Here is a 10,988-nt window from a genome sequence, read left to right on the forward strand (position 1 = left end):
TATATGAGTGCAATTTAAATTATATTTAGCTAGAAAGGCCATGTGGTCCAGAAGGTTACCATTGCAATCCAGTAGATCAGTCACAAATAAAACACCCTTCTTGTACCAATTAATCTTAAATATTGATTTCCTTTTAATTGAGATCACTCTATTGTTCCAAAGAGTTGATCCATGAGGAGAGAAGTTATGGGTAAATATAATTTTCCAAAATTGAAAAATCTGTCTCTAGAAATTTGACAGCTTAATAGGAATGTTGCTTATCTCAAAATCGCATTGTAAGAGAAAATCGAGCCCTCACACTTTTTTAAATAGGGTATGCAAAACCAGATCGAATTTGGCTGTGACAAGTACGCTTTTAACCATTTAATCTTAAAGATACAACCATTGATTCAAAGTCTAAAGCTTTAATGCCACCCATATCATACTTTTTGACAAGCTGTGATCTTTTAATATAGTGGGTTTCATTTCTCAATAACAATTGAAAAACTACTGAGTTGGCCTTTTTAATGGCATTGGAAGAGACATAGAGGGAGTGACATGGATAAATAACTTAGGAGATACATTCTGCTTTGAATAAAATTACTTCACCGAAAACAGTACGGTCTCTGGTTAGCCAGTGGCTGAGAGATTTCTTTTTCTTTTATCTGCTATAGGGTTTGAGATATTAATGTCTTCTCTTCTGATTATATTCGTTATTCCTTAATATTTCACTTCAGATTCAACTTTAACTCAAGCAATAACTGAATCTGTAGTGGTAAAGTAATTCACATTTTTTAATAATAAGGGATAACCCTGATGCCTTTGAGAATATCTAAATTATATTAAGAGCTCTTTCTACCATGTATTTTATGTATTTTAAATTCCTTGTCGAAAATTGTAATGCCTTTTAATTCAGAGTTGTTATTAGTAAGTATTGTTAATAGTTGGGTGGTCAAAATAAACAGTTTTGGAGAGATAGAGCAACCCTGCCGAATGCTACGCAACACCTTGAACCTAGGAGTCATTCCAGGATTCAGGGATACAGAACTATATCAGTGTAAAACATCTTGATTATGTTACAAAAACATTCTCCAAAACCCGGGAAATGTAATGCTTCCAATAAAAAGGAATGCTCAACAGTGTCAAACGCCTTATAAAAGTCGATAAATAACACTTAACTATCAATATCAATTAAATCTTGATAATCAAGCATATCAAATATCAGTCTAATATGGTTATGTATGCTTCTTCCCTTAATAAAAGCCGACTGACATTCATCGACTATTTGCATTAAAGCCATATCTAATATGTTTGCATAAACATGTGCAAATAGTTTGTAATCATTACATTGTAAAGTTACTGGTCTCCAATTATCAAGTAAAAGTTTATCTTTATTGGACTTCGGTATTAAAGTGAAGACCTTGCTTCATAGTGGGAGAAAGATGTCCTGCTGAAATACATTCTACGAATGCATTGTAAAGGGTTACCCTGATATCCCTCTGAAAAACAGTGTAAAACTCCACTGTTAATCCATCAAGTCCTGGTGACTTGCCCAAAATTGCTGCGTCTAGCTCTTCAATTTTAAGTTTATCTTCCATATGTTTTTTGAAATCCTCATCCATATTCTTATCAAATTCCCTTATTCTTTCGAAAAACAACTGACAAATTTTCTATAAAGAAGTTTATACAAGTTGCTATAAAAAAAATCTTATTTCCTCATTCACTTGGTCTTGATTTTCAATAGAAACACCATTTAAATGCAGCTTTTGAATTTTCTTTTTGGCTTGTCTTTGTTTTTCCAGACTAAAGAAGTATGAGGAGTGTTTTTCCTCTTCTTCAATCCAACAAGCTCTAGAACGTATAGACGCACCCTTAGCTTTTTCCATATAAATATTGTCTAACTGGGGTTGAAGGTTGTTTAATTTAACATGTTCTTCCAAGGATAATTCAACATTATGGCATAAATTATTTATATCACTGGTAATGTCTCGCTGTTTCTGCCTTTTAAGGTTAGAAGAATGTTCACTTGCCCTAATTGCGATCTGTCTAACTTTAAATTTGAACTATTCCCATTTAAAAAAGACATTTCCAATTCCACAATTTCTCCAGCCAGTTGTTTGACTTCTTTACAAAAGTCAGTATTTTCTAGAAGGCTATTATTGAATTTCCAAATGGGGTTGAGAATATGTTCATGTTTGCACAACAAACGAGATAACAAGATCACACAATGATCAGTTAAAGATGATGCTGAGATTTCACACTTAGAAACATCGTTGACTAAATTGTTTGAGATCAGCCAATAATCTCCCTTGAACATTGCCCATTATTGGACGCATTAAACCAAGTATATTGTCGTTTAATGGGATATTTTAGCCTCCAATAATCAGTCAAACTTACTTTTGAAACCAATTCAACTATATTTTGATCATAATCATGACACTGACCCCTTGATGGGAGACATCTAACCAGAGATCAGGAGCCAAATTAAAATCTCCTCCCATTATTATTTTATCGGTGTTGTATGACACTTTCCATTCCTCCATCAACTTACTTAGTGGCGAGAAGAAATATAGCTTTTCTGTTATATCCATAAACACTTACCAGAATATAGTTTATCCCATTCATTTCCGACGCCACCATTAACCAATGACCATCAGTATCACTTTTGTGGTTAATTAAATTACCAGGGAACCTGTTAAACAATATCCTTACACCAGCCGAGTGCGATGTTCCATGACTAAAGTAAACTGAGTCACCCCATTGCAGTTTCCAAAATATTGTATCAGCCTCAACTGAATGAGTCTTTTGCAAGAAACACAATTAGCTTTTTGTTCCTTACAGAAAAGAAAGAAGTAGCCTTATGTTTTACGTTATTTTTTAACCCCCTAACATTTAAAGAAATAAAAGATAACATTTAACTGGTAGATAGTCTCCCAAGAATGCGCACAAGTAACAATGCACAGGAATGAGTAACTTAGTCCTTAGCGCTCATGTTTAGAATGTGTTACATCAAAATGAGTGAAAATGAAGCAGCAGCAGCCCGTTCCTAGACATAGTCTCACATGAAGAAAATGAATTTTGGGCTGTTTTGGGTTTTTATGTGTTTCAGAATTAATCTCAGGTCATTTTGACCGTTTTCAAATATATGTGCAACAACTTTGTTGAATTGAAAAACACAATACTGCTGTTACATGACTTTTCCCTGAAAGTGTCTGTATTTTAATTTAGAATAGTTTTTTTTATATAAATTTAACAAAAGAAAAAGAAAATATGATATGTTTTACCTATTTTTACCGCACATCATTTCGCGCGGTTTGCTGCTTTCATTGTCTCTCTTGTCTCTAACTTTGTTAGTGGTCTCCAGCTGTGCTTCTTTGTGAATTTATTTGTAAGTTAATAATTATTTACCGGTAGTTGTATTATATAGCCTGGTTGGCACCATGGGCAAACAAAAACTTGTGTTCCCCCCTCCGCAACACGAAGGTGCTGAAGTGATGCGACTCTTACTGTGTACCAGGGAAAGCTGAGGATGAATGTCTGCATCCTGAGCACCGTGCACACAGGTGTGGGCTCTTTTCAGTGGCGATCCTGGACCAGTTTTAATAGGTTAGGTTGGGTTTTTTAGGTTGGGGCTGGCTTTTTTGTTAGGGCGCACATACAACCCGGGAAAAAAAGACAAATCCCTCATTCAGACAAGGGATAAATGGGACTTGTTTACAATTTCAACAATTTTGATTGGGTAGGAAATTGCTTTTTTTTATTATTGATGCAGACTCCCTGTCGGGGGGGGGGGGGTACACATTTGGTTACATTTCACTGCAGCAAAGTAGATACATCTCGCCTCAAAATCATCTCCAAAATGAATAATTTCTATTTACAGTATCCTGACCTTTGACCTCATGTCAAATTAATTCCTTCATAGGTTAGTTCTTCATCATCTTCTTCCTGATGTCTTACTCTATCACAGGTACACATTTGGTTACATTTCACTACAGCAATGTGGAGAAATCTTACCTCAAAATCACCTCCAAAATTAATAAACTCTATTAACACTATCCTGACCTTTGACCTTACGTCAAATAAATTCCTTGATGAATGTAAGGAAATGAATGTGAACTGCAGCTTTTTTGTTTAAATTATAAAATATTTGGCATTTATGAGTACAATTAATGTCTTTAGTATCCTGTAAAACAGTTGGTTAAAAATAGAGTTCATTAAGAGTATGAGAGAAGGTTTAAAATATGTTAAGGTCAAACCTTGACCTTGAGCAAGATTGAAAGGTTTGACAAATGTTATATTGAATTGTACTTCGGTTCGTGATGTAAAAACAGGCACATAAAGAAATTCATGGTTAAAAGCTAAAAACAATTCATAATTCATATAATGTGGATTAAAAAAATTCCATAAGGGGACTTCCGGTTGGCAACCGCATGGAGTAGATGCCGAATTTGCGCCCCAGCTAACTTTTCATTTCTTTCTCTCCTTTACCTCTTAATAAGAAAACCAAAGTGTTATACGGTGCATCCAACTGCTTTTATTGTAAAATGGCATCAAAGAATGGTAAATCCGGGCGAAAAGACGACTGGACAGCTAGCATAACAATGGAGGGGATCTCCGCGCTAATCGACTAGCACCCCGAGGCGCTAGCGTCTGACTTCAGAACCTCATTTAGCCAACTGGAAACTAAATTAAACCAAGTCCGGTCCACGGTGGAGGACCACAGCCAACGCCTGGCCTCTCTAGAGCTTGCTTCGGACGACCTGGGCCAACGAGTCAGTGAACTCGAAAATATTTGCTCCAGCCTCAGTGAAAACAACTCCAAGCTAACGTCTAAAGTCACAGACTTGGAGGGTTGGAGCAGGAGGCAAAACTTGCACATCCTGGGTCTCGCAGAATCGGTTGAAGGCGGGCGCCCTACAGATTTCTTCTCTGCTCTGCTGTGCAAGGTTTTTGGAGAGGGCACACTCGCCTCCCCGCCGGAGATTGACCGAGCCCATCGCTCCCTGGCAGCGAAACCAGCCCGGGGACAGAGACCGCGCCCAGTCATCATCCGTCTGCACCACTATAAGATAACAGATCTTCTAATCCGGGAGGCTAGGTGGAAAGGGAAGCTGGACTACCGCGGCCAACAGATTCGTATCATGGAGGATTACTGCCCCGAGGTTTTGAGCCACGCTCCGAGTACAGGAAAGTAATGATGGGGCTATACAACTGCGGACTCAGGCCATCCCTGCTATACCCCCTGTGGCTCCACATCACACTCTCTGGCGGCAAAAAATAATGGCTACGCTCGGCTGATGAGGCGCAGACATACATTGACGGCCTCCCCGCTACATCTACAAAACTGCTTAATGACAATGTGGCTGACCAGGTATTTTTACCTACTTTTGATTTCTCTGTCATCTACCGTACACCTGCCGGGTGGCGTGGACTGGCCCTCACTGTCACGGTTATCAGGGCTGCTTACTCAGGTAGCACTCCTGTGAGCAGCCACGTGTCTCTGCCTTAACTATTTACCTTTGTAGAAGAGACATTTGGCAGACCTTACTTCTTTTAAATGTGACAGTATATATAATTTTTTCCCCATTGTACTTTCTGGTGCCAAGTGAGAAGTACTGTAAGGAGTTACTTTTCCCCTACTTTATATGGTTGTGTTCTTAACAAAGTTAAACGTTAATATAGGAATGTTGAGTGCTTCTCAACTAACAATATTAATGGAGCTGAAGATGTGTTCCACAGGACAGGAAGATTGTTATTTTTTGGCATTATGGGTGTTGTGAAGAGCTTGCTGCTATGTTACTTGGTAGCTGTCTTGTTGTGTGGGTGGGATTCTTCAACGCTAGCACTGTTTAAGGAGCCTACGTAAACCCTGGTCATATAAGGCTATTCTTTCATCATGTACTTGCTTTATGCTTGCTATATCTTCCTACATTCTTAACTAAGGAGTATGGATAGTGTCTTAAGCTTTTTAAGCTGGAATGTCAAGGGCCTAAATCACCCTTTTAAAAGAAGGAAAGTGTTCTCACATATCGAACACTTCAAAACAGCTATTGCATTTTTACAAGAAACAAATACTCGTGGTTCTGATAATACTGGCCTTATGGCATGGTGGGCGGGGCAGCAATTTCACTCTACCTTCCAGGCTAAAGCCAGAGGGGTCTCGATTCTCATTGACCAAAACATTCCCTTTGAACAACACAGTGTCATGTCAGATACAAATGGATGTTATATAGTTGTCTCTGGAAAATTATAAATTACAATGGTAGTGCTTGCTAATGTATCGCCCCGTATGCAGGTGATATGAGGTTTTTCGAGAGCTTTTTCTCATCCCTTCCTGATCTGAGCTCATAATCTCTCATACTTGGTGGGGATTTTAACTGCCGGTTGGATCCTGTGCTGGACAGATCTTCGTCCAGCCCTGGTGTGTTGAGAAAATCTGCCTCATTTATCCAGTCCTTTCTATCTAATTATGGTGTCTCTGATATATGGCGCTATCTTCATCCAAACAAGAGGGAATACTCCTTCTTCTCACATGTCCACCATACCTTCTCCAGGATTGACTATTTTCTTATTGATATGAACTGATCCCGTCTGTCTGCTCGTTCGACTATAAGAGCACAGTGATCTCAGACCACTCCCCCTGTTGTGCTATATATGACGCTCCCAGGCCTTCACGAGTCAAAAGACATTGGCGTTTCAATTCCGTCTTATTGTCAGATAAGGATTTTGTGAAATTTATGGAGGAGCAAATAATCTTATTTTTTCACACAAATACCTCTCCTGAAACTTCGAGCCTGATTGTCTGGGACGCTTTGAAGGCTTATCTTAGGGGACAAATCATCTCCTACACAGCGATTTTGAAAAAGAGGGCTCATGAAGAGCGATCAGAAATAACCAACCAGATTAAAGACATTGATCGACGATATGCACAAGATAGACACCCAGAACTATATAAGGAGCGTGTAGAACTCCAAACTAAATTTGATCTCCTTCTAACACATCGAATCGAACGTCAGCTTTTGAAGAGCAAGAGCTTGTTCTATGTCCATGGAGACAAGTCTGGCAAGATGCTAACCAATCAGCGAAAAGGGTTCAGAGCAAAGCAGCACATTACAAAAATTCAAATGGAAGATGGCAACCACAGATCACTCCAAAATTAATGATACATTCAGGAATTTCTAACACTTTAATGGCAAATTTTTAAAATAATTTTAACATCCCTACACTAACCTCTGACTGTAGGAACAGATTGGACGAGCCAGTTACACTCGTCCAACTCTAGTTCTAGACCGCAGGTTCATATAAAACACTCCAATCCATCTCAAAAAAGTTTCGTTAAAGCCAATACGAGCCAGCGTTTGCTCCAAAAATATCCAGTCCAGCCTGTCGAATGCTTTTTCGGCATCCAGGCTGAGAATCACTGATGGAGTCATTCTGTCGGAGTCAATGTATTGTAGATTTCTTTAACTTAGTAGTACTATCTCTAATTTCCTGTACAGCTATGGGGGAGCATAGCATCCCAGCCTCAGCCTCATCCCATGATAACCTATTCAGTTGTATCATATCCAGAAGTTTTGTTATTTTATCCTTTTTTCCTAATAATTCTTGACCTTCATACATTTTTTTATATTATGCAGTAAACGACTCTGCAATTTTTTGGTTGGGAGGTAATTCTATTCGTGTCAGGGTGTTTAATTTTAGATACAACACGGTTCCATAACTGAAATGCCAATAACCTACTTGCTTTATTACCCATTTCATAATATTTCCTTTTCACAAATTTGAGCATTTCCTTTGCTTTGTATGTGAGCAAGGGTGCCCTTTAAGCCCACATCTTTTCGACCTAGCCATTGAGCCCTTAGCTATTGCGCTGCGTCGTTGCAACAATATTTCTGGGAAATGGAGGAATGAACCCAAGATGTCCCTATATGCTGATGACCTTTTGGTTTTTATATCCAGCCCTGAAACCTCTCTACCACTTATGCTGTCATTGCTCTCTCAATTTGGCCAGTTTTCAGGATACAAACTGAATTTACACAAAAGTGAGCTATTCCCTGTAAATGCAATGGCACTTGAATCAGAGTATACTAACCTCCCTTTTAAGATTGTCAAAGATAAATTCACCTACCTTGGCATTTCAGTCATGTGTCTTCTTAAAGAAAACTTCCTTGCTCTTTTAATGCATGTTAAACAGTGCTTAACACAGTGGTCACCTCTGTCAACATCCCTGGTGGGCCGAATTAATTAAATCAAAATGAACATTCTCCTTAAATGTCCTTTTTTGACTCACTTGACTCTGTCATATCTTCCTACATATGGAAGGGCAAGTGACCTCGGCTAAGTAGAGTTTACCTTCAAAAATCAAAAAATGACGGAGGCCTGGCACTGCCTAATTTTCGCTTTTACTACTGGGCGGCTAATATACGTTGCATTACGCTCTGGTCGCACTTTCAAAACCAAGTTGACTGCCCATCATGGGTGGCTATGGAGTTGGGGTCCGGTCAGGACCATGCCAGCACTGCTTGGCTCTCCACTCCCACTCCTCTCCCACTCCCACTGATAACCCGGTTACCAGGCACACATTAAGAGTGTGGGCTCAGTTCAGAAAACACTTTGGCTTTCATGGTTTTTCTCTTTCAAGCCCTATACTCTCAAATCATCTCTTCCCGCCGTCTTTACTTGATTCTGCATTCCAAGAATGGCACAAAAAAAAGGTATCAAGCGCTTCAAGGATCTTTTTATTGATAACAGCCTTGCATCCTTTGAACATCTTATTTTAATGTTTAACCTACCAAACACCCATTTTTTCAGGTACCAAGACACTTTCTCCATTCTCAGCTACCAAACTTTCCTGAGGCGCCTGACACGTGTGTAACTGATATGCTCCTTAGTCTACTTAGGGACTAATCTCTACCATCTATGACAGGGTGGCAGGTATAAAGAATGCCCCTCTCGATAAAATTAAAGCTGCTTGGGAGCAGGACTTAAACCTTTCTCTGTTGGACAGTGTGTGGGACTCAATCTTCAAGTTGATCAATTCAACATCTATCTGCGTTCATCACTGTCTGTTACAGTTTAAAGTTGTACACAGGGCCCATGTCTTCAAAGTCAAATTGTCTTGCATGTATCCAGAATTGGACCCCTGCTTACTTATCCATTGGCTATGTTTGGACATGCCCTAGCCTGTAAAAATACTGGAGGGACGTTTTCCAAACCCTATCCCAAATTCTTAACTTTGAATTAGAGCCCTGCCCTCTGGTTGCCCTTTTTGGTACTAGTGGAGAGAGGGATGCACTCCTGACTCCAGTAAAAGGTTGCACATTGTCCTTTGCCTCTCTTATGGCCAGGTGGGCACTGCTACTAAGGTGGAGGGATGTTGCTCCGCCCACCCACGCTCAGTGGTTGAGGGACATTATGTCCTGTCTCAGCCTCGAAAAAGATCTGCAACTCAGTCAGTGACTCTAACAAAAAGTTCCACATGTGTGGGGACCTTTCCTAAAATAATTTCGGAGCTATGAGGGCCTTTCCAGCACTATCCTTTGCGCGCATGACCTCTCCTCTTATCTCTGTCAACAACATTCTCGCCGAATTGCTCCAGGGATGAAGCTCCATACAATATTGAATCCCGGCTTGAAGATGGGGTGGGTGTGTGGGGGGGAGAAAATGGCATAGATGTATTTTATACATCTGTCAAAACTTAATAAACATATTTGTGAGAAAAAACATTCCATAAAATGATGTGGGTTTGAAGCTACTAGTAACATAGAACTATATGATAAAGATATTATCTACTGTGTTTTCTAAGATTTTTGTTTGTTTTGTTTTGTTTTGTTTTGTTTTTCTTTTCTATTTCTTCTCATATTTCTATTTAATCTGAGATACGGCCATAAATGATCATAATTTTATAACTGTACACAATAAACCCTGGTTCACTACTGGATTCTTAAAATCCTCAAGGAAGAAAAACAGATTATATAAAAGGTTAATACAACTCCACAGAACTCTAACACATATAAAAAATATAGAAACAAGTTCACTTATTTACTTCATATGGCAAAAAAGAAAAACTATTCTGATAAATTCAAAGAATCTACTAACAACATAAAAAATACATGGAATATTATTAGTGAACTATTAAACAAGAAAAAGGCACCTGCAACATTTCCATCCCAATTTACTGATGGCAAGTCCACATTCTCCAATCTCTCTGACATAGCAAATGAATTTAATAATTTCTTTGTAAATGTTTGTAGTACCTTTGCCAAGAAAATCTCTCCATCTAATAACTGCCCTACAGATAATATCACTGGTGTCTTCCCTGTCCTGCAAAACTTTGAACCACCCACAGTTAATGAAGTGATCAACATCATTGTAAATCTTAATAATTCAGCAGGGGGTCACGATGAAATTAAGGCTAAGCTCCTGAAGGAAGTAGCTCCCTTTATTAGCAAACCTTTAACACAAGTCTTTGCTGTGTCACTAAAGACTGGGGTAGTCCCTAGTGATCTTAAAGTGGCAAAGGTCTTACCTCTTTTTAAAGAAGGCGAACCCAGTGTTTTTAACAATTATAGACCGATTTCTATCTTACCATGCTTTTCCAAAGTCCTGGAAAAGTTAGTTTACACAAGAGTTATTACACACACCTCAGTGATAATGACATATTGTACAAACACCAATATGGTTTTCGCAAAAAGCACTCAACATATATGGCTCTTTTGCAACTTATTGATAAAATTTCTACTGCTCTAGACAAAAATATGTTTGCTATTGGTATTTTCTTGGATCTCTCAAAAGCGTTTGACACAGTTGACCATGATATTCTTCCGTTAAAACTCCACCGATATGGTCTTCAAGATGTTGTGATCAAATGGTTTAGTGATTACCTTTGTAACAGAGAACAATATGTTTGTATTAATGGTCATGAATCTAAGAAAGCAAAACTATACTACGGTGGGCCTCAAGGGTCAATTCTTGGGCCCCTTCTGTTTTGGATTTTTATTAATGATTTT

Source organism: Sparus aurata, chromosome 9 (assembly GCF_900880675.1).
Source record: "Sparus aurata chromosome 9, fSpaAur1.1, whole genome shotgun sequence".
NCBI lineage: Eukaryota > Metazoa > Chordata > Actinopteri > Spariformes > Sparidae > Sparus > Sparus aurata.